At 54.4% G+C, this 26,998-nt stretch overlaps 1 long non-coding RNA gene across 2 annotated transcripts; it reads right to left on the reverse strand.

Moving 5' to 3' along the window:
• Positions 1 to 24,383: 24,383 nt before the first annotated feature.
• LOC308241466 lies at positions 24,384 to 26,668 on the reverse strand. 2 transcript variants are annotated; one of them, XR_013959862.1, is made up of 3 exons: positions 26,422 to 26,668; positions 26,114 to 26,152; positions 24,384 to 25,602 (listed from the first exon to the last, which is right to left on the reverse strand). It is a non-coding gene; the product is annotated as an uncharacterized lncRNA (long non-coding RNA). The 2 variants fall into 2 exon arrangements; XR_013959863.1 differs by having other exon boundaries at positions 24,384 to 25,605; positions 26,422 to 26,666.
• Between the last annotated feature and the right edge of the window lie 330 nt (positions 26,669 to 26,998).

Below are 26,998 nucleotides of genomic sequence, written 5' to 3' on the forward strand. Positions count from 1 at the left end.
CCTCATCTGGCCCTCGCCGACCTCTTCTGCGTCTTCTCCCGTCGCTGTCTCCAAGTCCCCTCCTCGTCATTCCTCAGTTCCCGGAAAACCCCCCTCCCACTCTCGCCCGGGTTGGTATTGTTAGCTCTGCGGGGTTTCTCTTCTCTTGGCCACGTGGACACCCACGCATCCTTCCTGTCTCAGCACGACTCCCTCCCTGGGCCATGTGGGCCCCCACACCGCACCCCAAGGCACCCACACTTCCCTGGAGCCTCCCAGAGCAGGGTGCACGTGTTCCATAACTTGTCATCACTTCCACCACCTCTCCCTTTAGGGCATCGGTTCCACGGGCAAGTGACGGGTTTATTTCGCTGCTCATTGTCCGCTCCAGGCTGCTAGGAAGACGAGTGCCTCCATGCACAGCGTTGACCGGCTGATCTTTCCAACTGGGCTCTTTGCTCCTCTGAAGCCAGTGCCCCCGACTGTGCTAAGAAAACCCCCCCTTGCCACACAGCCCCGTTCATGTGCCCAGGTCAAACCCTCGCTCCTCGCCAGGCCTTCGGATACTGCCCGGGGCGACCGAGACACCCCCTAGCTCCCCACAAGCCGTCTAGCGTTGGCGTTCCAACGGTTTCCTCTGACTCGGGTGTTTCCTCTGTGGCGTGTCTGAGCCCAGGCCGGCAGGAGGATTTCTCGTCTGTTTTCTGTACCAGATAACACCGTATTCGTCTTGGACAAACGGGGAAAGGTTCTAGCCAAATCCATCATCCTGGGAGCGGTGCCCAGGGTTTCCATCATGTGGGAGAAGCCGAGATAGATCGGCGACTCCGACTTTACTTGGGAGCTGCGGGCTCCCACAGTGACAGCCGAGCCGGCAGACGGAAGAGCGGGGCTGCCACTCCTCTCCCCCGGGAAGATGCCCAGGCAGCTCCGTGTTCTCCAGACAATAGACAGGAAATCCCACAGGGAAAGGCCTTGCTCCCCCCGCCCCCCCATGTTAGCTCAAGCCCCAAAGGTCGGAGGCATCCTTATCCCTTTCTCTCTCTCAGCACCTCCATCAGACTCAGCGATCCTACTGCCTTTGCCTCCCAGCCACGGCCGCACTGCGTGTCTCCTGTTTCTTTATTTTTATTGTTATTGATGTCAGAGAGGAAGGGAGAGGGAGCGAGAGATAGAAACATCAGTGATGAGACAGAGTCATTGATGGGCTGCCTCCTGCACGCCCCCCACTGGGGAATCCAGCCCCCAACCCGGGCATGTGCCCTGACTGGGAATTGAACGGTGACCTCCTGGTTCATAGGCTGACGCTCAACCACTGAGCCACGCTGGCAGGGTCCCCTCTATTTCTACCCCCATGCCACCGTCTCCTCTCTTTCCCGTAGCTTGTGACCACCACTCTTGCCCCCCAAAATTCTCTCTCTGCACAGCTGCTGAAGTGATCCTTCAAATTTGGGTTATATCACTCCATTGCTTAAAACCTCCCAAAACAAAACAAAAAGGCCTCCCAGTAATTTCTGACAAGTTAAGAAAACAATCTGAGTTTCTTGCCCCGACTGACAAGGCCCATGCCCCTCCGAGGGGAGAGACTGATGGGCCGCCGCTTTCCGAAGCAGCGGCTCCCACTGCATCGCCCCCTCCTCGGGTTTCGCTCTGCCTCTGAGGCCCAGTGCTCCCTGGCACCTGCTTTCCCGCTCCCCACCGAGGCCCGTCCTCTGCGCAGGGACTGGGGCTCCTGTTGCACGGGTCGCATCGACAGCGGTGGCTGCTGCAACGCCGGTGCTCAGCGGGGGCTTATGGAACGGACGAGTGAAAAAGCGAACAGGCAGGACCCCTCCTCGGGACAATGTCACGGTCAGAAGCGGCCGGCGGCGCTCGCGGTCCCAGCCGTGGGCAAACTACGGCCCGCGGGCCGGATCCGGCTGTTCTATCCGGTTCTCTAGCTCTCCCCTCTGCTCCTTTACTTTGAATTTATATTAGTTCACACAAACACTCCATCCATGCTTTTGGTCCGGCCCTCCCGTCCAGTTTCAGAACCCATTGTGGTCCTCGAGTCAAAAAGTTTGCCCACCCCTGGTCTAGCCACTGCCGTGGGGAGCATGTTGCTCTGGTGTCTGCCGCGATGCTTGGAGAACCAGCGATGGAGGCCTCGCAGGTCCTTCCACGGAGCCTGTGGGGGATGGTGAGCCGAGGCCTCCTGGCGGTGCCTGCTGGCGGGTACCTGCTGGGCACAGGGCGCTCCCGTTCTGTGGAGCTGCTGACTGGAGCTGTGTGTCCCTCCACGGATGCTCCGCCCTCATTAGCAGCCTCTAAACTTGCCCTGCTCCTCCAGGCTGGCTCTGCCGTCCACGGTGGGGGCATTTACCGAGACGTTTGCAGAGATGAGTCACGCTTGTTGTAATGTGCATATTGAAAGCGTTTGGGAGAAAAGCTGACTGAGAATAATGCAGAGTACGTTTCTTTGTAGACAGAACCACTGGGCGTCTATGCGGTGTCTTGGAAACATTTTTATTTTTACTTTTCCCCCATGAATGGTGTCGGTGGTCCAGTTTCAGAACCAACTCCTCAAGCCCCTGCTTTGAATTGCCTCTCTTGGGCATCGGGAGACGGCGGGGTCCCTTTCGGCCTGGGGTCCTCCTTCTTCAGAACGGAGCCATCTCAGAGCAAGGCCCATGGGGATGGGCGTTCGTGTGGGGGGCCCCTCTGAGGATAACCTGGGCCATGTGGTCAGAGGGTCTTCACTCCGCATCCACCCCAACTGCCGATTTCCCTTGCAAGTACCTGGGGCTGGGCCCACGCATCCTTTGGACACGCTCTTGCCATATCCCAAGACTTCCATGGGCGCCTTCAGACAGAATTGGAGGACGGGGTGGGCCAGCGGGGCAGCCGCCCTGGGCACCAAACTGTAACAGTGGGTGGAAACCTCTATGTGAATGGTGACCAGTTAACCCAGGTTTCCCTACACTGCAACTCACAGAACCAAGGAAGTCCCAACTTGGTTCACCAAAGACAGCGCCCTCTAGTGGAGATAAAGCCACTCCTCACTTGCCCAGACCTGGATCTGTGGAGTGTTATTGCCATAGCAACTTGAAGTCTTAGATGCTGAAGCTCTCCACTCATACCATGCGTTCTGCAGTGCCATTACCGAGGACAGCAGCTCGATTTGCCCTGTACCTTTAAAACCCTTCACCATGTCTCCCGACCGTCTGTCTGGTTAGTAAGATGGAAAAACGGGAGGCGTCTGGCCATCATTTCTTTTGCAACACAGATGCTGCTTTGGGTTGGGAGCGTAAACTGGAAAGTGAACTGGTTTCTGTACATGTGTTTTTATTAATCTAAATAAATCTTGTCCCCACTGAAAAAAATGTAGAACAAACCCCTTAAGGGGCGATCCCAAACCCCAGCCAGCCCGAGGGGGCCAGAGTGCCGAGTCCAGGAGACCAGGCCCACGTGAGCTGGGTGTGGGGTCCTGGGCGAATAACGTTCTCACATCGGTCCTTAGTTTCTTCATCCATAAGATGCCAGAATGAAATGAGATGCCGCTGAGGTCCCTCCCAGCTTGACAGCCTGTGGGAGCTGTGCTGTGCAGGCAGCTGTGTCTGGTCCTGAGTGAGTAAGGGACTTAGAATGCCCCTCAGTCCCAGGGACTCAGCCCTCACCAATGGAAGATTGAAACTCAATTGCTCTTTTTCTCTTGTTGTTAATCCTCACCAGAGGATATTTTCCCATTGATTCTTAGAGAGAGTGGAAGGAGGAGGGAGAGACAGAGAGAGACATTGATGTGAGAGAGACACATCGATTGGTTGCCTTCTGCACACACCCCCGACCTGGGCCCGGGAACCTGCAGCTAAGGTACGTGCCCTTGACCGGAATCGAACCCGGGACCCTTTAGTCTGTGGGCCGATGCTCTATCCACTGAGCCAAACCGGCCAGGGCAAACTTGATTGTTCTTGACCATTTCCCCCACTTGACTTGTCAAAATGCCTCCCCGCTCTCAAACAAGAAGGTGGGTGCTAACTCCAGACTTGGTGCGTGGTGCTAACGGACAGGTGATTATCCGAGTCCTCGGGGCTGGCCGGCTTCCCTGTGCTGCAGGAGAGCCGCTGGTCGGCATGAGGTGAGTGCCCTGTGCGCCCAGCCACCTGTGGACGCGCACCTCGCCGTGCGCACCCGCCCCTGGGACTCACGGCTTCAGGTCCGAGGTCCACGTGGGACTCCTACTTGTCTGTTGGTTTTTATCTGTGACACCTTAGTGCACGTGGCTCGTCTCTCCCGGTTGTCAGGCATGGACGTGACGTCCCAGAGTGGCCCTGTCCCTCCGAGGTGCTCCCAGGCCTTGCGGCCTCTCCCTGGGAATTTTGCACCCGCCAGTCCTCTCTGTGTGCATGAGTTCCCCACGGCCGCTGTAACCAGGGGTCACAGCCTCAGGGCCCAAGCAGCATGCGTTTGCTGTCTCCTCGTTCTGGAGGTTACAGTCCAACCCAAGGCCCACCGGGCTGCCATCAGGGGCCGCCGGCCGCCGTTCCCTCCCGAGGCCCTGCTGCCTTGCCTTCTCCAGCTCCTGTGGCCCCCACGCTCCTTGGCTCCCGGTCCCATTCTCCACCGCGGAGCCCGCAATGTTGCGCCTCTCAGATCCTCCCCACAGTCACAGCCAGCATCTCCCCAGGATTCCACACAACTGCCATCAGAGATGCTCTGTTCAGAGGCCCCTGCCCGCAGCGAGACGTCCGCACAACCCAGAGAGGAGGATGAGGGACGGACGGACGCGGCCAGCCTGCGTCGTGGGGAGTCTGGGAGCGGGAAGTCGCACGGCTGGGGCATCCCCTGCTCTTCCTCCTCGGAAAGGCAGCCGTGCCTCCCAGGCGTTTGGGAGGCTGTGTTAACACGGCTGCGCGCCTGGCTCTCCGTGGGCATGTCTACATTAGCTGCTAAGTAGGTGACAACGTTTCCTTGGTGGAAAGAGCATTAGGTAATGATGCTTTTAGGTAGTGATATTTCCTATGCACTCATCAGCCACGCCGTCCCTGTCAAGACGTGGCCGCCAATTAGCTCATGTTCCGGGGGTTGGGGTGGGGGGGGGTGGGGAGGGCACAGGCACCCCTCGCCAGCCACCTCGTGTTGACTTTAAGCTCCTGAAACTGCTCTTTGTGCTGCGGGGGACTATTAACCACATTTGACATAAAGAATGTTTTCCATGTTCTGCTAAGGAAATCCTCTGTCAAGGTAAACAGCCCTTCCCCTCCGCGCCGCCGGCCTCGCCAGGAAGGTCTCAATGCGTCCTCTGTGGCTGGTCCCCCAGCGGCTCACACGGGAGCTGACACGCTGCACCCCCCCGCCCCCCGCCCGGGGAGCTCCCTGCCGCTGCGAGGCCGCAGCCACGGACAGCGACGCTAGGCCTGTTGGTCCGGCCCCAGGTTCCTTGTAGGCATTTTGTCACCAGAGAAATGTCCCTTCTCCTCCCCTCCTCTTCTGTCACTTTCCATGCAACTGATTGAACAAACAGGCTTCTCTCTTAATCTTTTGTGAATATATTTGTGAATATATTTTTCTACTTCATCCTTCATCGCCTCCATGTTTCTGTTCAAACCGCTTTACGAAGTCCTGGGTTTTCCAATGAGCTAAAACCGACACTCACTCCTTCCCACGATCCTGGCTGACGTCTGGAGAGGACGCTGATGAAAACCGGCTCCTCGGCCCACACAGAGATTTTTGTTACAGCAAAGCGGTGTTGCTCCCCAGGTGTGGATGGGGTTCTCTGGGTGTGAATGGGGTTCTCTGGGTGAGAATGGGGGTTCCGTGGGTGTGGATGGGGGTTCCGTGGGTGTGGATGGGGTTCCGTGGGTGCGAATGGGGGCTCCCTGGGTGCGGATGGGGGTTCCCTGGGTTCAGATGGGGTTCCCTGGGTGCAGATGGGGGTTCCCTGGGTTCAGATGGGGTTCCCTGGGTGCGGATGGGGGTTCCCTGGGTGTGGATGGGGTTCCCTGGGTGCGGAAGGGTTCCCTGGGTGTGAATGGGGTTCCCTGGGTGAGAATGGGGGTTCCCTGGGTGTGGATGGGGTTCCCTGGGTGAGAATGGGGTTCTCTGGGTGTGAATGGGGTTCCCTGGGTGAGAATGGGGGTTCCCTGGGTGTGGATGGGGTTCTGTGGGTGAGAATGGGGTTCTCTGGGTGTGGATGGGGTTCCATGGGTGCGAATGGGGGTTCCCTGGGTGCGGATGGGGGTTCCCTGGGTTCAGATGGGGTTCCCTGGGTGAGAATGGGGGTTCCCTGGGTTCAGATGGGGTTCCCTGGGTGAGAATGGGGGTTCCCTGGGTTCAGATGGGGTTCCCTGGGTGCGGATGGGGGTTCCCTGGGTGTGGATGGGGGTTCCCTGGGTGTGGAAGGGTTCCCTGGGTGCAGATGGGGTTCCCTGGGTGTGGATGGGGTTCCCTGGGTACGGAAGGGTTCCCTGGGTGTGGATGGGGTTCCCTCGGTGCAGATGGGGGTTCCCTGGGTGCAGATGGGGTTCCCTGGGTGTGGATGGGGTTCCCTGAGTGCAGATGGGGTTCCCTGGGTGTGGATGGGGTTCCCTGGGTGTGAATGGGGTTCCCTGGGTGAGAATGGGGGTTCCCTGGGTGTGGATGGGGGTTCTGTGGGTGTGGATGGGGTTCTCTGGGTGTGGATGGGGTTCCGTGGGTGCGAATGGGGGTTCCCTGGGTGCGGATGGGGGTTCCCTGGGTTCAGATGGGGTTCCCTCGGTGCAGATGGGGGTTCCCTGGGTTTGGATGGGGTTCCCTGGGTGCGGATGGGGGTTCCCTGGGTGCAGATGGGGTTCCCTGGGTGCAGATGGGGGTTCCCTGGGTGCAGATGGGGTTCCCTGGGTGCGGATGGGGGTTCCCTGGGTGCGGATGGGGGTTCCCTGGGTTCGGATGGGGTTCCCTGGGTGCGGATGGGGGTTCCCGTGTTGCTGCTGGTTGATGGGCAGGAACTCCACACGCAGGTGGTGCCTTAACCAACATGGGGGATGGTCCAGGGCTCACTGCAGGTCTGAGTCCCGTCCTCATCCCAGTCTTTCTCTGCCCCACCTTCTGCGACTCCTTTCATCCCTCCAGTGGCCGTGACGTTGGTGTTGCTTCGAAGCACGCGATGTAAGAGTCGGGTGGGTAGGGGCGGGGTACACAGGGTTTCCGTGGGCTCCACGCCCTGAAGAGGGGCCCTCCGCAGCGTCTGGGGAAGGAGGCTCTGCTGGCCTCGCCCACACAAAGCTTCTCCGGGTCGTGGACTCTCGAATGGGGATTGGACCTGAGTGCGGGGGTGGCTGTGGGAAGTGACCTTGTTCAACGGGAAGGGAGTCTGACGCCTTCGGGACTACATCTCCCAGCGTCCTTTGCAGTTGGGTGTGGTGATCAGAGTCCCTGCAGGCCACTGGGACTTGGGAAGTGAGAGCCATTCTTGCAGTGGCCCTGATGTGCCCTAGTAGAAACCTCTCGAACGGCCACCATCGCGCTCTCAGTGAGAACCTTTTATCTGTTGGGGTCCGTGACGCACAGCTCGGGGGGGAGCCTCGAGGCGGGCAGGCTGGGTCTGCTCTCCACTCTGCCACGTCCTCATCGGATCTGCTGAGACCCATTTTTGTTTACGTAACACTCAGGAAAGCACGGGTTCTCTTACTGTGCTGAGCTGCCCCCCGTTGCACCTGAATGGAAGTTGCAGGAGGAGGAAACAGGAAACTTTCCTTGAGTTTTCCTTGGTGTAACTTCCGGGGAAATGGGCGCAGAATGTCAACACTGGAAGAGCAGAAGCGTCACTACCATCTGTCCCCTCAACACATACCCTTCCCCCTCCAACGCACATTCACAAAGGACTTGCTCTGTGACCGGGCCGGTGCTGCGCGGATGAGCGTTAAGCCTGGAGGCATCGTCCTTCCACACCAGTGTGTTCTCCCAGTTACCCCTGTCCTTGAATGCTTGGCACGCAGTAGGTGCCTAATACATATTTGTTGGAAGACTGGGTGGTGGGTGGGTGGGGTGCATGTGGCACACACCTGATAAAATGGCTATTATCAAAAAGACAGGCCCTGGACAGGTAGCTGAGGTGGTCAGAGCGTTAATATGCTAAGGTTGGCGGTTCCATCCCCAGTCAGGGCACATACAAGAAGCAACCAATGACTGCATAAGTACGTAGAACAATAAATCCTCTCCCTCCTGCACCTTGCATACTCAATGGAAAGTTCTGCTGGCTGATACTGTTTGATGTTATGGTCCCTTTTAGACGACTACTTGGCAGGAGTTTGACTGACAGGTGCAGACACTGCTAACTGTGCTCATATAGTCATTCCCCCTTCCTTCCTCTCAGCAATAGAAACTCCGTTGGTTTAGGCCAGTGGTCGGCAGACTCCTTAGTCAACAGAGCCAAATACCAACAGGACAACGATGGAAATTTCTTTGGAGAGCCAAATTTTTTAAACTCAAACTTCTTCTAACGCCACTTCTTCAAAATAGACTCGCCCAGGCCGTGGTATTTTGTGGAAGAGCCACACTCAAGGGACCAAAGAGCCGCATGCGGCTTGCGAGCCGCAGTTTGCCGACCACTGGTTTAGGGGCAATGGCTGCTCAGCTAGGGACTACATCTCCCAGCATCCTTTGCAGTTGGGTGTGGTGATCAGCGTCCCTGCAGGCCACTGGGACTTGGGAAGCGAGAACCATTCTTGCCGTGGCCCTGATGTGCCCTAGTAGAAACCTCTCGAACGGCCACCATCGCGCTCTCGTTGAGAACCTTTTATCCGTTGGGCTCGCTGTGGAGCTCACTGAGCCCTTGGCCACGTTGGCCACCCCAGCACTGAGCGGCGTCCGTGCTTCTGCCACAGTGGAGGCCCCCCACATATGTTTGCTAAACCAATGAAGGAATTAGGGAGCACCCCGCACTATATCAGATTTCCCTTGTGGATGAAGGTCAACCTCAAAGCGATGCGAGGGTCACAGGAAGCATCTCGTTCGCTTTTGCTGGTCACTCAGGAGTTGACATGAATGGGTGGTGTGCCCACGGTAAGCCCTCCACGCAGCCCTCCCCCCCCCCCCCCCCCGGTGCACATTACAGAGCGCACCCATGCCTCCAAGTTCCCACCACCCACAGAACGCCCAGCATCCGGCCAACAACGAGACCTTCATCTCCAGCATGGTTAAGCGCGCTCCTGCGTCATCAGGCCAATGGTGAAGTGCCAGTTTCAGAGGGTTCGGTGGCTACTTGGCAGGAAATTAAGGGGGCGGGTCATCCTGTTCCTTTAAGCAGCATTGGTGGGTGAGCGACGGGAGGAGGGACTTGCCTTGTGGAATTGTCGTGACAATAACGGCTGTCTCAGAGCCTCTCTGGGTAATGTGGCGTCACTGAGCCCCGCTAGACACTGCCAGTGGCCACCGCTACCATCGCCCACTTTCTGAACCCCTCGATTTCCCTGACGCGGGAATCCCAGGCCAGTTTCGCTTGGGCTCTGGACACTGTCTCAGATTCCCTCTCTCCGTTGCTATCTGCAGGGCGGGGCATACACAGCGGGCAGGCCGCTAAGGAGGCCCATGTGCTTCAGTGTCACCAGGAGCCGTGGTCACTGAGCACGGTGCGAATAGCTTCTTTTTGTTTCCCTCTTGTGCTTTTCTATAAACAGCCCAGTGGCTCAGGGGCTGCGCGGCGACCTGTGAACCAGGAGGTCACAGTTCTTTCTGCTCCTGGTCCGGGCACAGGCCCGGGTCGTGGGCTCCCTCCCCAGGAGGGGACATGTAGGAGGAGGTCACAGTTCTTTCTGCTCCTGGTCCGGGCACATGCCCGGGTGTGGGCTCCCTCCCCAGTAGGGGACATGCAGGAGGAGGTCACAGTTCTTTCTGCTCCTGGTCGGGGCACATGCCCAGGTTGTGGGCTCCCTCCCCAGGAGGGGACGTGCAGGAGGAGGTCACAGTTCTTTCTGCTCCTGGTCGGGGCACAGGCCCGGGTCGTGGGCTCCCTCCCCAGGAGGGGACGTGCAGGAGGAGGTCACAGTTCTTTCTGCTCCTGGTCGGGGCACATGCCCAGGTTGTGGGCTCCCTCCCCAGTAGGGGACGTGCAGGAGGAGGTCACAGTTCTTTCTGCTCCTGGTCGGGGCACATGCCCAGGTTGTGGGCTCCCTCCCCAGGAGGGGACGTGCAGGAGGAGGTCACAGTTCTTTCTGCTCCTGGTCGGGGCACAGGCCCGGGTCGTGGGCTCCCTCCCCAGTAGGGGACGTGCAGGAGGAGGTCACAGTTCTTTCTGCTCCTGGTCAGGGCACATGCCCAGGTTGTGGGCTCCCTCCCCAGTAGGGGACGTGCAGGAGGAGGTCAGAGGTCACAGTTCTTTCTGCTCCTGGTCGGGGCACAGGCCCGGGTCGTGGGCTCCCTCCCCAGTAGGGGACGTGCAGGAGGAGGTCACAGTTCTGCTCCTGGTCGGGGCACAGGCCCGGGTCGTGGGCTCCCTCCCCAGGAGGGGACGTGCAGGAGGAGGTCAGAGATCACAGTTCTTTCTGCTCCTGGTCGGGGCACAGGCCCGGGTCGTGGGCTCCCTCCCCAGTAGGGGACATGTAGGAGGAGGTCACAGTTCTTTCTGCTCCTGGTCGGGGCACAGGCCCAGGTTGTGGGCTCCCTCCCCAGTAGGGGACGTGCAGGAGGAGGTCAGAGGTCACAGTTCTTTCTGCTCCTGGTCAGGGCACAGGCCCGGGTCGTGGGCTCCCTCCCCAGTAGGGGACATGCAGGAGGAGGTCACAGTTCTGCTCCTGGTCGGGGCACAGGCCCGGGTTGTGGGCTCCCTCCCCAGTAGGGGACATGCAGGAGGAGGTCACAGTTCTTTCTGCTCCTGGTCAGGGCACATGCCCGGGTCGTGGGCTCCCTCCCCAGTAGGGGACGTGCAGGAGGCAGCCGATCAAGCTTCCCTCTCATCATTGAGGTTTCTCTCTCTCGCTCCCTCTCCCTTGCTCGCTGAAATCCATACAATTATATTTTAAACAGCAAAGCACATGGATTCAATTTTGCCAACAAACTTGTAAAATCAGAAAATACAAGGACCTTTCACAGTTGGCAGTGGAATGGTCAGGGGCCACGGAGAGGTTTGTAACTACTGAAGCAGGTTGGCCAGGTGACAGATGAGGTTTCTCCTCCTTCCAAACCGTTAAAGAGGCTTCATACGCGCTCCACTCCCCGCCCCCCCTCGGGCGGCGAGCTCCCCATTCATCACCTTTATGCCGTCTTCCATTCAGGCCGCGGGTGTATCCGCGGGTCCTAATCAGCCACTTTCCTGAGGAAATTGGCCAGATCCCGGCTGGAGGGGGAGATGAGTCCCCACAGCCCGCTATTCAGACAAATCTCTTTTCAAGTGCCCTGAGAGCTTTTTTTCATACCCGGCGAAGACAGCCCCACAGGAAACAATAATAGTTTAATCTCCTGAAAAATTTCCTGCCTGCGCTGCCGCGCTGAGACGGAGTCGGAGCCAAGGAAAATGAGCGCGCCCCTGCCAAGAGCGGGCTGCTGCCGGAGCCTGATGAGCTGGCGGGGAGTGGGGGCTCCCTGCCCAGGGGGCCTCCTGACACTGGGGAGGACTGAGGGGCAGGGAAGGGCCCGCAAGGCGCTTTAAGGCTTCTCCCCTCTCCTCTCCCCGACTGTTTGTTTCGGTGGCTGAGATGCGGTCCTGGGTGGACTTCTCACTATCTCCTCCACATCGTGGTGGACCAGCCGTGGGCAAACTACGGCCCGCGGGCCGGATCCGGCCCGCTCGGCTGTTCTATCCGGCCCGCGGAGCCGAAAGAGCAGAGGGTTCTCTTGCTCTCCCCTCCGCTCCTTCACCAGCAGCAGTGTTAACATGGCAACGTCAGGAAACACGGCCGCAGCTCCTTCTTCTGAGGGGGCGGATTTATATCCCCATTCAGTAGAAGGAACAACCTCTCAGTCTTCCAGAGGCTCCTTGTAATGCCCGCGGACGCGTCCCCCGACATCACCCTGGGAATGCGTAGACACGTTATCGTGGTGATGTAGGGAGACACGCCCCTGGAGAGCACAGTATCAGAGCATTAGCTAAAAAGGAGACCAACAACACTGTTCCCACTGAAGTGGATGTTTTAAAGACCAAAAACCTTTCAACCCAGTCTACATTGCCATCTACATCTACGTCCCGGGCATCATTTGGAAGTTGCACTAAAGAAAATGTTTAATTTACTGTTTACACATTTTGTTCTTTTCTATTTGTTTTAGTCTTAAATTATTTTATTATATTTAAGTTTAATTGGAAAGGCTTTTGTACCTTTCCTTTGTTAGGCAATTTTATTTTGCCTTTGCCATCTTCAATATAAGGTATGTTATTGTGCTATGATTCCTCCATTTTTTTAAAGTTTCAAATTATAATAATTAGGGTTTACATTCTTCTTGTTAAAATGTTTGAAATGAATAAAACTATTGAAATAAAAAAAAAAAGACCGTACCCTTTTATGTAATGATGTTTACTTTGAATTTATATTAGTTCACACAAACACTCCATCCATGCTTTTGTTCCGGCCCTCCGGTCCAGTTTAAGAACCCATTGTGGCCCTCGAGTCAAAAAGTTTGCCCACCCCTGTGGTGGACGGACGCAAGGACCACGGAGCCGTGCTCTCTAGGGGGGCTGCAGGGGAGTCCCCCCCACCGCCCCGTTCCCCAGCAGGGCCTCTGGGCGGGACAGGTCAGACCCTTCCACCCTGTCCCCGGTCTTGGTCTGTGGACACATCCCACCATGACATCTCCGCGGTCATCCCGTCTTGTCCTCTCCACATGGGGATGGCCTGCTTGTGCCCTTAGCTCGGTGGTTTCCTCTCACGTGGCCCAGACCCTGTCCCTGTCCCCAAGATGCGGGTGGTTGAAGTCCACTCGCCCTCTGTGCTTCCTCCAGCCCTGCACGTCCATCGTCACATCGACACCTCGGAGGGTCACCAAGCGTCCATCTCCCCCCTGGAGGGGCAGGGACCACTTCTTGTTGTTCTCTCTAACCCCAGTAACACGACACCCATTTTCGGAGGCATCGGGACAAGTAAGTGAACAGTTATGCTAGTTTTCACTTCTGTCCCTAAGCTGCGGGCGGCTGGTTTTGAGCCTTGCTGCGTTCCCGACAGCGTTCCTATCACATCATTCCCGTGGTCCCGCTGACTCTTGTGCTAAAAGCTGGCGAGCTCTTTGTCAGTTCCGCCAGCTGCGTTGGTTTCTCGCTGGTCCTTTCTGTTCATCGTCTCTCCCTCCCCCAGGTCAGGCGTGCAGTTATAGTCAGACAGAATTCCCGTATTCCGAAGGATTTACTTGTACAGTTTTATTTGGGAAGTTTCCTCCTTTCTCAATTTTTTCTTTTTTCCGAAAATTTTTAGAAAGGAGAAGTTAGGGATAAACAGAGAAAAAGAGGGGAGGAGTGATTATTTTTATATTTTTATTGATTTCAGAGAGGAAGGGAGAGGGAGAGATAGAAACATCAATGATGAGAGAGAATCATTGATTGGCTGCCTCCTGCATGCCCCACACTGGGGATCGGGCCTACAACCTGGGCATGTGCCCTAACCCGGAATCGAACCATGACCTCCTGGTTCATAGGTCGACGCTCAACCACTGAGCCACACTGGCTGCGCTGTGCTATATATTTTCAGTGAACTGTACAGTGGATCTTAATTAAAGAGCATATTTTTCCTGGAGTTTTGATACCAGTTGGAGGATAAAGACAGTGAGATACCAGCTAGACAGGGAAACATCTATTGACTCGTACACCCTAAAGAAACATTGACTTACGGATGCTACATGGGAGATATTTTTGGATAGTGGCATCTACATATATAAAAGACTAACATGCAAAGTGTCCCCACGGGAGTTTGACCGGGAGATCAGGAGTTCTATCCCTTGCTATGACGTGCGCTGACCACCAGGGGGTGGTGTGGAAAGAAGGAAAGCCCCAGCTGGCAGCTGGCAGCTGGGGAAGGAAGGCCCTGGCTGCCAGCAGTAAGGCCCTGATCGGCCCTGATCACTAGCCAGGCCTAGGGACTACCCATGCACGAATTTTGTGCACCGGGCCTCTAGTTCCTATACTCGAAGTGGCCAGATTCTGATGATCTCTGAATGCATAATAATCTGGCCACTCAGTGTATATCCTATAGAATAAAAGGCTAATATGCAAATTGTCCCCTCAACCAGGAGTTCAACCAGCAGGCAGGCTGGCCAACTGCCCATATCCCCTCCCCATGGTCAGGCTGGCCGGACCCCACCCATGCACGAATTCATGCACCAGGCCTCAAGTATATATATATATACTTGAGGCCCGGTGCACGAAATTCATGCATGGGGGAGGTGTCCCTCAGCCCAGCCTGCACCCTCTCCAATCTGGGACACCTCGAGGGATGTCTGACTGCCCGTTTAGGCCTGATCACGGTAGGACATCCCTCTCACAATCCAGGACTGCTGGCTCCCAACTGCTCGCCTGCCTGCCTTTCTGATTGCCCCTAACCCAGTGCTCGGCAAACTCATTAGTCAACAGAGCCAAATATCAACAGTACAACGATTGAAATTTCTTTTGAGAGCCAAATTTTTTAAACTTAAACTTCTTCTAACGCCACTTCTTCAAAATAGACTCATCCAGGCCATGGTATTTTGTGGAAGAGCCACACTCAAGGGGCCAAAGAGCCACATGTAGCTCGCAAGCCGCGGTTTGCCAACCACTGCCCTAATTGCTTCTGCCTGCCAGCCTGATCACCCCCTAACCACTCCCCTGCCAGCCTGTTTGCCCCTAACTGCCCTCCCCTGCAGGCCTGGTCACCCTTAACTCCCCTCCCCTGCAGGCCTGGTCCCCCCCAACTGCTCTCCCCTGCAGGCCTGGGTCCCCCCCCCCCAACTGCCCTTCCCTGCAGGCCCGGTCACCCCCAACTTCCCTCCTCTGCTGGCCTGGTCACCCCTAACGGCTCTCCCTTGCTGGTCTGATCACCCCCAACTGCCCTCCCTTGCAGGCATGATCCCTCCCAACTGCCCTCCCCTGCTGGCCATCTTGTGGTGGCCATCTTGTGTCCACATGGGGGCAGGATCTTTGATCACATGGATCACATGGGGGCAGCCATCTTGTGTGTTGGAGTGATGGTCAATTTGCATATTACTCTTTTATTAGATAGAATAAAGGTCTGGTGCACGGGTGGGGGCCAGCTGGTTTGCCCTGAAGGGTGTCCCGGATCAGGGTGGGGTTCCCTTGGGGTGTGGGGTGGCCTGGGTGAGGGGCCTGTGGTGGTTTGCAGGCCGGCCATGCCCCCCAGTGACCCAAGCGGAGGCCCTGGGATCTGGGATTTATTTATCTTCTATAATTGAAACTTTGTAGCCTGGAGTGGAGCCAAGCCTTCTGCTTGCTCCGTGGCCTCAGCCATTTTTGTTGGGATTTATTTATCTTCTATAATTGAAACTTTGTAGCCTTAAGTGGAGGCCAAAGCAGTCCAGGGCTGTAGAAGCTTGGCTTCCTCCATCTTTGGGGCAACCCTAGCCTCCTGCTCTCTCCAGCTCCGTGGCTGCCGCCATTTTTGTTGGGATTTATTTATCTTCTATAATTGAAACTTTGTAGCCTGGAGTGGAGGCCTGAGCTGGCAGGGTGTGTGGAAAGCTTGGCTTCCTCCATTGCTGGGGAAACCCAAGCCTTCCTTCTGCTCTCTGTGGCTGCAGCCATCTTGGTTGGGTTTATTTGCATATTCGCTCCTGATTGGCTGGTGGGCGTGGCTTGTGGGTGTAGCGGAGGTACGGTCAATTTGCATATTACTCTTTTATTAGATAGGATACACACACACACACACACACACACACACACACACTGAGTGGCCAGATTATTATAATCTCTGAATGAAATAATCTGGCCACTCAGTGTATAAATGACCTCTGAAACAATACAGTTTCACAAAAATCAGGACCTTTGAGGGCTATTTTTAAGACAACCGTAAGTTTTATCTTCTGAGTCAATGAAGACCACAAATGTTTTGAATTTGATGTCTGATGAGAAATATCCCTACTGTACAAAGTTAAAAAGGAAAGTCTTAGGAGACTGACCAATGAACCAAAATAACACCCAGAACCAACAGGACACAACTGAATGGCATGGAGGGAGGTTGTCAGCCCTGGACACACATCCTCGTCTCATTACCACCACTCTCCCTGGATGCCTGGAACTGGAGGCAGCTAAGCCCCGATTTGCCTGACTTAACCTCATGAGCGTGTGCGACCTCATAAACAAATTGGGCGTGGTGGGAACAGAGCGGGATCCCGCCCGCCAAGCCCAGCCTGAGCACTCAGTGACAGGCTGTGGGGAACAGAGCCTTACCCGGGTCAAGGCCATGCCACTGTGTCCGCTTTGCTTACTTCAGGCCAAAGGTCAGCTGAGTCAGAGGATGTTCCCGGGCCTCACCTACACGGCTGCTTTTGTTCAGTTCCCAAGGGAGGCCCTGGCCCCGAAGACTCAAAGGAACGCTTGCTTGTGAAAGCACAGGGAATGTTCACAGTGTGATGTCCTGACCCCAGAAGACTTGTGTGAATGTCGGATCTCCGCATGGGCAAGGCGAGGGAGGGAGAGGGGCATGCACACCGGGCAGGTGTGCAGACACCCAAGTTCTTCTCCTGCTAACTCTCCTTTGCCCCAAACTAACCCAAGCTTCTGTGGTCTCTCCAACAGCAAGCTAAGTCTTTGCCAAACTGCTCATTTTCCTTCTGGCGACACAGGAGACCACATTCCAGGGCTCCTCCTTCTGCACAAGCTGGACGTGACCCAAGAGAGCTCCGAGGACCAGGGAATCATGGAATTACTGGGGAGAAGGGCCAGGGTTTCTGAAACACCTTGTGGATGATCCCGCAGAGGCCTCAGCAGACGGTGATGTGCGCAGGATGCAAACCTTCGCTAGGCTAAGCTGCTGAGATGAGGGTTCTTTCTTGCAGCAGTTACACTGTCTGACCAATGTAAGGTGGTTGCAAAACCTGACTTTCCGATGGCCAGGATACCCTCCGTGTTGTGTGCCTCAGCTTCCTCATCTGTAAAATGGGACGCTCACAGGGATGTGTCGAGGTAGAATCACAGAATAGTGCCGGATACTCAGTGGAATACCATGACTAGGACTATTACTAGGACTGTTACTAGGACGATTGCTACTCCTGCCATCACCTCTACTAGAGCGCCGCCCACGTTGTTGCTGTGGAGCCTTCTTCGGGAGCAAGAAACCCAGGAAGCAAGGGGTTGCTCCTTCCACGCAGGCCTCCCACGGACCTCGCCTCTCCTGAGTGGGGAAGATCGGTCTCTTGATGAGACCCCAGTGAAGTCCTAGCTAAATGAACAAAATAAGTCCTACATCCCGTCCGTCAGGGATTATGGGCAAGGAAGTGGAGCACTTCCTGTTGTTATTTGGGAGTGGTGATCTCTTTTCTTACCGAGAAGAGCACAGCGAACTTGGCCTTGGCAATGTAATAGAGGCCATCGAGTAAATGTGACTCTTCGGTGGAGTTTGCTTTATGAAGCGCAGGTAATGGATTTAAAACAAAGACGGTGAGGCATCTGTAGCGAGAAGCCACCCGGCCAGTTGGGGTCCTTAGAACTGTGTCAGCTGGCCGGCCGGGAAAGGCTGACATCCGAGTCCCAGGAGGGTGGAGTTAGGAAGTCTAGTGCGGGCGTTGAGAACGGAACTCAAGGAGTCAGACCACCTGGGTTCAGGGTTGGCACCTTCCCGGATGCATGGCCTTGGGCAGGCTGCTTGGTGTCTCTGGGCTTTGGATGGATCACAGTTTGATTAGATTGTGACGATCACAGGATTATGTGAATTGAGTGAGTTAATACATTTTATGTTTTAAATTTATCTTCATTGCTGAAAGTATTACAGATGTCCCCTTTTTTTCCCTAATTGACCCTCTCCATCCTGTCCCCACCACCCCCAGGCCTTCACCACACTATTGTCTGAGTCCATGAGTTATGCAAGTAAATTCTTTGGTTAATCTGTCCCCAGCCCCCTTCCCTCTGAGATTTGTCAGTCTGCTGCATGCCTCCACGTCTCTGGATCTATTTTGTTTGTCAGTTTATTGTGTTCATTCGATTCCACATATAAGTGAGATCGTGTGATATTGTCCTTCTCTGACGGGCTTAGAATAGAAGGATACTAATCATCATCATCATCATCATCATCATCACCATCATCATCACCATTTTTAGAAAACATTGCTTACTACCTTGCTTTCAATTTCAAAGGTGTTTTAAGTTGTAGAACCTTGAATTTCAATCCCAAGGAACCGCCCCCGCCCCCACCTCCTCAGGGGTTCAGCATTCAACTGTTTGCCTGATTCTGTAGAGGTTCGCCAGCAGTGTGAAGGGGAGGGTTTCATGCCGAGATAATGCTCCACACCATTCGCACTGACACGCTTATGTCCAAGTGTTTTGCTTGTAGATACTTTTGACCAAGTCTCACGCTTCTGTTGGCTGTTTACTGACGGGGAGGCCTGGAGAGAGAGTGAGCCTGGGGACAGGAGGACAATGAGCCTTGTCGCTGTCCACCCAGCTCCAAGGATGGGAGAAGCCGCCAGGCCCCCCCTTACGGAGACTTGTGTTCCAATCGATCTCTCTTTTCTCTCCTCTCCAGCGCTTCTTCACACCTGATGTCAAACCAGAAGGCACGTTTTTAAGTCTTTTTGTTGGGAGATATTGTAAACTCACAGGAAAACTGCAAGAATATTTACGAAGAACAAAAAAGTAAGCCAGATTCCCCTGTTGTGAACATTTCACTCCATTTGTTTTCTCACTTGTTCTCCCTCTTTCTAGACACACACACACACACACACACATGCACGCACACACACATGCACACACACGCGCACACACACACGCATGCACGCGCACACGCACACAATATATATATATATGTGTGTGTGTGTGTGTGTGTGTGTGTGTGTATTTTCCTGAGTATTTGTAAGTAAGTTGCCTAGATCATGGCCCATCACCCCTGAATACTTCAGTGTCTGTTTTTTAAGAACAAGGCTAATAACCGAAGGACTTGTATGCATGCATATGAGCATAACCAATGGACGCAAGACATTGGGGGATGAGGGCATGTATGGGAGTGGGGTGGGGGGGGCAATGGGAAGATATGTACACATATAATACCTTAATAAAAAAAAAGGAAAAAAAGAAAAAAGAAAATAAAGATATACAGAACAAAATATATATATAAAAAAGAACAAGGCTAATTATTCTCTTGCATAACCAGAATATTCTTATCAACTTTAGTAAGTTTAACATCAGTATAATACTGTAATCTGCTGTCCTTATTCCAGCTTCGTTAGCTGACCAAAGAATAGCCCTTACAGCATGCTTTCCTTTCCATATAGGGTCCAGGCTGTAAGATTGCATTTATGTTGTATGTCTGATAGTCTCCAGAAGGCATGTTTTTAAAAAGGCGGACCACTTTTAAGCACTAACAGGCTAACGTTGTTGCTCTAACTAACAGAGGTAAACCAACTTGATCTATTTGTGACACTCGATGCTGTAATGACACAAAAAATGTTCCAGTGTTCTTCTCAGAACGGTGTACGTTTGGTGCCGCTGAGAGGCCAACGTGTGACCTTTCTGTTATCTCACGGTTCTGTCCTGTTCCCCAAACTTCTCAAGGATAATGCGCACGACCTTCCTTCCTCAAGTTCAGCCCGATAGGTGCATGGGCATCATCGAAATAGAATCCCAGGGCGGCCTTTCCCTGTGTAGATGGGGAAATGTATCTTTTTGGAATTCAAATGGAATCTGTACTTTTTCAAGCTTACGTTTGCTCAGCTAAACACAACATCCTTTTAGACAAGAAATATTCTGTCAATATTTTTAAGTGCCTCTCAAGTTTCTGGGACAGTAAACAAATCACTGAGAAAAATAAATGAGACGACCCGTAAAACCTCTTCCAATGAATTGAACAAAGCAATAGGAAGTCGCCCTAAGATGTGAGGTCCCTCTTTTCACTGGTTATGGCGATGACTTCTTCAGCCTTTTCGTCGGCTCTTTATCACAGAGGTCTGTAGCTTTTAGAGCAGCCGTGGGCAAACTACGGCCCGCGGGCCGGATCTGGCTGTTCTATCCGGTTCTCTTGCTCTCCCCTCCGCTCCTTTACTTTGAATTTATATTAGTTCACACAAACACTCCATTCATGCTTTTGTTCCGGCCCTCCAGTCCAGTTTAAGAACCCATTGTGGCCCTCGAGTCAAAAAGTTTGCCCACCCCTGTTTTAGAGTCAGCTTGCCACGTGTTTTTATGAATTACCCGGGAAGGAAGGTGTGTGTGTGTGTGTGTGTGTGTGTGTGTGTGTGTGTGTGTGTCAGGGGGACAGGGGGTGGAGTGAGGGCCAGAGGGAAGAGCAGTCACTGGCCGCCTCATGCTTCAGAAACATGGGCATTGCTTTGGTCACATCCAGGGGTGCGGGGAGGCGGTTGAAGGCAGCAAGGGAAGTGGTAGGCTCTGAAAAACGGGGCGAATGGACAGGTGGGAGATGGTGGAGGGCAGAGAGGGGGTTTCCCTTTACAGTCGTTCAAGGTTTAAGGGTTCCTAGAAGCCATCGTCAGTGCATAATTGGTAAGAGAGTAGGGCTGCCACAGGGGACACACACACACACACACACACACACACACACACACACAGGGCTGTGTAAAGAGGGAGCTGCTTGGCTTCCGTTCGGAGAGAGTGGCGTGAATGGCTGCCCACGCCAGCAGGGAATGTGTTTCTGAGGATAAAGAAAGAGAGGCCTGGCCGGCGAGAATCAGTGGTTAAGGGTTGACCTCTGAACCCAGAGGTCAAGGTTTGATTTGCGCTAAGGGCACGTGCCCAGGTTGCAGGCTCGATCCCTGGTGTGGGGCCTGCAGGAGGCAGTTAATCAATGATTTTTTTCTCATCATTGATGTTTCTATCTTTCTCTCCCACTCCCTTCCTCTCTGAAATCAATAAAAGTATATTTAAAAAGGAAAAAGAGAGATCTCAGGGAAACTGGTATTTAGACCTTGGGTCAAGATGAGGGTAGAATGAGAAAAAAAATGAACGTTCTGGAACCTCAAATCGAAGAGATGGAGAGTGAAAATAAAACTAAGTCTAGGTGACGAGGGGTCTTATTATTGACCAGTGAGTAGTGGGTGGGGGAGGCTGGGGGACAGAGAGCTTAAGCATTTTTGGGTTCCCTGAAAAATGCCGAGGTGTTCCAGTTCCCTAGCTGTGGAACTGAACCCACTGGGATCTCCTGAGGATGAACTCCCATGTCCCAGTGCCTACGCTCACCTCTATCAGAAAGGAGTGACAGCTCTCAGTTACTCCTTGGGAGCCGTCCTTGTGTGTGCACAGGAGGGTCCAACCCCTGGATAATGGGGACCTCAGATATTTGCCTCAGAAAATGGCCAGGAAGAAGGGCAGAGAATCATGAGGCCTCGTCCCCCCACTTCAGGAGCTGACACGCTGTTTTGGGTGGAAATACCTAAATGTCCTTTCTCCGCAGCCTCTCAGCAAACTCCTGTTGGCAGCTGCAGCCTCCTGTGGAAGCGACGCAGTGAGGGGTAGCCATGGTTGTCAAGTCGTCTTTCCTGGGTGACATCTACAAATCCACTGATTATTTTCTAGACGGACTTCCCCCTGAGGAATAAGGACCTGGAATACAGTCCAAGTTTCCCTTAAGATGTAATACAAGTGGGATTCATGATTAAACTTTAAGTGGTCTGGTAAACACTGGAGACTTAGTTAGGTGCCATATAACCAGTGATATGTAACAATCCCTGGCTTTTTTCAGCCTTTCAGTATGTATGGGAGAGGGAATTCTGAGTCAAAGATAAGTAAACTCTACTTGTCCTGTGTCATAGGATACCTGTCTGTCTCCTCCCCTCTTCCCCGCCCCCCCCCCCCCCCCCGCCCCGCTTTCCAGAATGGTAAATTTAAGTCTTGGTTTTAATAATCCATGAAGGAGGTGAGGGCGGGGTTCCTTCAAAGGCAGGTGAAGGGGGCCTTTATCAGCTTATCAGTTCTTTTTCCCACCGCTGTGACTCACCGGTTGATGGCAATGGTGAAACTTCCTTCGTTTCATAGAACAGTTTATTTGTTTCCCATCTTTATCTTTGGAAATTTGTGGAACAAAAAAAGTGCACATGTCAGGAAATAAAAGTTGTGATATTATTTGTAGGGTTGATCAACACATAAAGGTCAACTCTACACGCATGCATGTATTAGATTTAACGCTGTGAAACGGACTAATTTCACAAGATTCAAAGTAGGCGTATTGCATTTCTCCCCGCCAGACAATAATGTAACAGTGCCCTTCCAGTGGGATGTGCTGTGAATAATAACCTTTGTACCCAGACACTCAGCTAAGGAACGTGTGGAGCAGAGCCGTCAGTGGCAGCCATTGCACTCCGTGAACAGGTGGTGTGTTTGCTGTGAAGAATCTGCAGTTCAGGTTAATGACGAGACGGTCAGAGTCAGAGAGATGTCAGGCTGTGCTCTCTGAGCGAGCTTGGAAATAAATCCCCCCGAAGACTAACGGGGAGGGGGCTTGTGTCTGGGGGCGTGAGGATGTTGGGAAAGATCTCCCCGCCGGGAGTGCGTGTACAAGGCGAGTGGTTTGGCGAACTCTGAGCAGCCCGCTGTTGCTGTAAATTAGAACTCAGCAGAAGCCAGGCCTTGGATGCCTCCCTGAGAGACGTGAGACAGCTTCTGCTGTGGTCCCGGCCCTCCATTTCTGGAACCCAGCAGAAAGCGGCGTCAGTCTTGAGTGTCCACATTGAGCTAGAGCAGGCGTCCTCAAACGACGGCCCGCGGGCCACATGCGGCCCGCTGAGGACATGGATCTGGCCCGCCGGGGGCCGCTGCCTGTCCTGCTTAGCAGCCGACGCGTCCCGGGCCTGCAGTGCGCATAGGAATTTGTTCCTAGTTCTTTTTTAAACTATAGTCCGGCCCTCCAGCGGTCTGAGGGACAGGGAACTGGCCCCCTGTTTAAAAAGTTTGAGGAGCCCTGATCCAGAGCATAGGAACCAGGAAAATCTACTAAAATAATCAGTAAGCTGAAGTGGAACGCTGAGGCCCTGGTTGCCCCCAATCCATCTTCCTAGCCTGGACCTCCCCAAAGTTTGTGGAGGCAGTGGAGAGGTGGCGAAGGGCTTCAGACACCCCCCAGGTGCGGGTTCAAAGGCAGTACGGCGCTGTGATAGAATTTCTACCTCTGCATTGAAGAGGGAATAACGGGCAGATGCAGGTGACGTAGGTAATCCCTCCAGTGGGACTTGGATATGAGTCCGATGATGCCAGGGATGATGGAAAAGGAAGAGCCCAGGATAACCCCAAATCTCTGCCCACTTTCACCTGGAGGGGCGAGCAACGACGTTGGCCTTGGTAGTGACATTGGCCTCTTAGACATCTAAGTGGACACCTGGCAGGCAATTCAGGCTGGAACTTGGGGAGTGGTCTGGGCTGGACAGATGGACTTGGGGGCAACTGGTGCTCCATTTTAGCTCGCTCTCTAGCTTTCTTGTAGATCCTGTGGGTGGATATTAGGTATCAGGGGAACAGCAGAAGGCGGCTCTTACCCTTGTCTATCAAGGCCACAGGAATCTACATTTTTTTACTCTTTAAGGCAACACCAGCAGTGTCACGTGAGAGGGGGGCTTGGGGTGGGAGGAAGGGACGATTCACTCGCTCGGAAACACATCGACTAAAAGTGGTTCCGTAGGGGTAGGAGTTAAAGTTGTGCAGGCAAAGCTTGCCATGCTGAGCTGAGCGTTCAGTGTAAATACAGAGCGATGTTGGCTCAGAAAGAATACGTTTTGTAGGCAAGGAACTCCCATGAGTGTGGCAGGCACGCGTGTGACGCAACGCGCAGGCATGGAAATGGGGTTCCGTGTGCCCTTGTAGCAGCATCGTCTATTACACACAGGGCCACCGAGACTAACAGGAACCCCTGTCCTGGGAGCTTAGGGAGGCCAAGCAGAAGGGGGGGGGGACACTGCAGGAGGCCACGTGTCCCAAATCAGAACCGACTCCTGGAGGCGGGGCCCCAGGTTGTCATCGCTGCACCTGCCACAGGGCCGCCAGGCGGGGAGCACCCTGAGCATTGGCTGCAAAGGCTCCAGAGACCACACTGACTGTCAGGCGGGGCCGGACGGGAGCTGGCACTGGGGGGTGATTGGAAAAGGGCCCCGAGGAGGTGCTGGTGGGTCTGAAGCCGAACTGTGAGCTGAGGAGGTCAGGGGACGGGGAGGGAGAACAGTCATGGTCAGGAGAGAGCGTCAGGGTGTCCCGGCTCCTGGAGGGAGGAAGGGAGACCGGGGCGAGCAGGGATGGGAGACGGGAGAGCAGTAAATGGGGCGGGACGTTGCCTGGGAGAAGGTGGGGGTGCCTGCCGGGGTATCTGATGGATGAGCCACGGAGAAAGACGTGAGGTGAGATAAAAAAAAACACTATATATTTTTATTGATTTGAGAGCGGAAGGGAGAGAGAGAGAGAGAGAGAAACATCAATGATGGGAGAGAACCATTGATCAGCTGCCTCCTGTATGCCCCACACTGGGGATCAGCCTGCAACCCAGGCCTGTGCCCTGACTGGAATCGAACCGTGACCTCCTGGTTCATAGGTCCACGCTCAACCCCTGAGCCACGCCTGACCCTGAGAGGGAGGGTTGCGTTTGCCCAGGATGGAGGCAGCAAGGTCGGGTCTGGGCACAGGTGAGATCATCCCGCCATTTTCACGGAAGGGGAGGAAGAAGAAAGAAAAGGGACCCCAAATAATTTGAAAACGAGAGTCCAGAAAGTGAGAGAGGTGGCCCCAGCACAGTGCCAGGTGAGCAGGAGCCGGGTTTGAATACGGATTCGGCTGCTCCCATCAGGGCCCGGGCAAGCCCCAGCCTCCACGCCCAGCTTCCAGTTCTTTCCTTCGGCCACGGGGCCCACGGTGCATTCCCTGAAGGGTCCCTGGCCGGTGAAGGGACCCGGCTCTCATTCTGTTTCCGTTCTCTGCTCTAAGGTGCTCCGGAGGGTCCTGGGGGGGCGTGGCCCACACCTGGCGCCTCGCACCTGGGCGCTGGGTTGGAGCGGAGTGGGGGGGGGGGCGGGGGGGGGGCGATCAGGGCCGCAGGTGGGCCACAACCCAGGAGGAGGCGCCTTGCTTACTGTCTCCCGCTCTGTCCCCGCGTCCACTTTGCCCAAAAGGCAACACGGACCCACGAGGCCTGTGGTGAACGCGCCCTGTCACGCGTGGAGGCCTCCTTCCTCCCGGCTTCCCACGCGAGGAGCAGCTATTAATTACACCAAGTGACAAAGATCCCCCTTGCTGCGTGACGGACACAAGGATGAATCTTTGTTACTGACTGCAAGTAATAGACGGGGCGGGGAGGAGCCGGCCGGCGGGAGCAGATGGCGGGCCGCTGGCTGCAGGGGGCAGGTTTCTCCTCGGAAACAGGGCCTCCGCCCTCCGCTCTCCGTCCTGGCAGGAGCCCAGCCTGTCGCTTTGCATCAGCTCAGTTCCGTGCAGAAGCAGCCGTTTAGGGAAGCTGCGGGCACGGGTCCCTGCCGGGGCGCAGCTGAATGCCGGCTTTCTTGCCGGCCGCGCGCCGGGAAACCCATTCCTCTCGCGGCCCGCTGGCTTTCTTGCTTTGTGTTTTCATTCTGCTGAGAACACACAGACGCGCCAGAAATGAGAACATTTTCAAAGGGAACGTTTCAAGGACTCCTCGGAGTAGGACCCGTTGCCAAGTCCACGTCTCCCCGATTGCCAGTGGCTGACACGCAGCCAATGAAACGCACATGCCACGCAACTTTTCTGCAGAGAAACAGGAGCTGGGAGGTTCCACTCCTCACCCCGAAACTCTTTAAACCGGGGGGTTCCATTCCCTTGTGTCCTAAGTCCACAGACCCCATTCTCCGCATAGTTTACATCTATCTCTTCGTCAGACCTGAACAACATGCTACCAAGACTCAATGTTATTTATTGATTTATTCTCCAAATGGGAGAATGTTATTTCCTTGCCAGGAAGCTTTCATAACCATCAAGGCTCTAAAAGGTGCAAAACACCCCAAAATCTGGGCCACGGGGAGCTGCTTCCTAGACCCAAAGAGGAGCCCACGAGGTGGAGAGTGAGTGCGTATTTATCAAGGTCAGAAGTCTTGAATTCCTCACCTTGCATTGTCTGGGATCGGGAGTGACCCCAGACTCCTTCTGGAAGAGAAGAGGCAGGCCGTAATTACGTTAATGAAACTCAAAAAAGGCGGCGGCGACAGGGGCTTGCTGGGGCCGTGGTGGTCCCCCAACGTGGGCCACCGTCCTCGACGTAACTTAGAAGAACCATCCTTCTTTCTGAAAACCCCCCCTGGAGAGGGAGTCTCTCAAATGCCTGGATTAATTTAATAAAAACAATTTTTTTTTTTGATCAGGAACCAGCCAATGCTAAAAATTATTATATGTCATCTTGTCAGAGACACACAGACCTGAGAGGGTGTCTGTCCGGGAAGGCCGTCCAGTGAGTCCTCAGCTGCCGGCCCTCTTCTCCCTCCAACGGGCAGCGCTGGCCGGGAAATAGGCCCGCGGGCTAGACCTTGACCCCAGGACTTATCTCGCCGGCCCGGCTCTGGTTAAATTTTGCCTTCCATATCTTCATATTTCCATGATGGAGCATGGAAAAAGAAACGTAGCGAAGGTTTCACCTCTGCTGTTAAAAAGTTCTGACCTTTGCTCACATTTGCCAGGGAAAGTGCCTTATAGCACCAATTAACATGAATTATTAACTCCCGGATTAATAATTGATTAGCAGCCGAACGGCCCGGGCACGGCCAGATCACACTGTTGAAAGGAAGACGCAGGAAACTCGTAGCTCTCGTGAGGACGGCCCGTTGGCGATGCTTGGGGTGAGGAATGGGGTCAGGCTTGCTGAAGGATTTTTCAGTGTCCCCTCGAAGGCCCTCACTGGCTGCGGAGTCAGATCATTTCACCAATAATTCCTGCAATGACTTGTGTAGATGTTTTTAAAAACATTTTTATTTAACAAGTTCTCACGTACCTCTTCCT

This window comes from Plecotus auritus (genome assembly GCF_963455305.1).
Source record: "Plecotus auritus genome assembly, chromosome: 2".
Lineage (NCBI taxonomy): Eukaryota > Metazoa > Chordata > Mammalia > Chiroptera > Vespertilionidae > Plecotus > Plecotus auritus.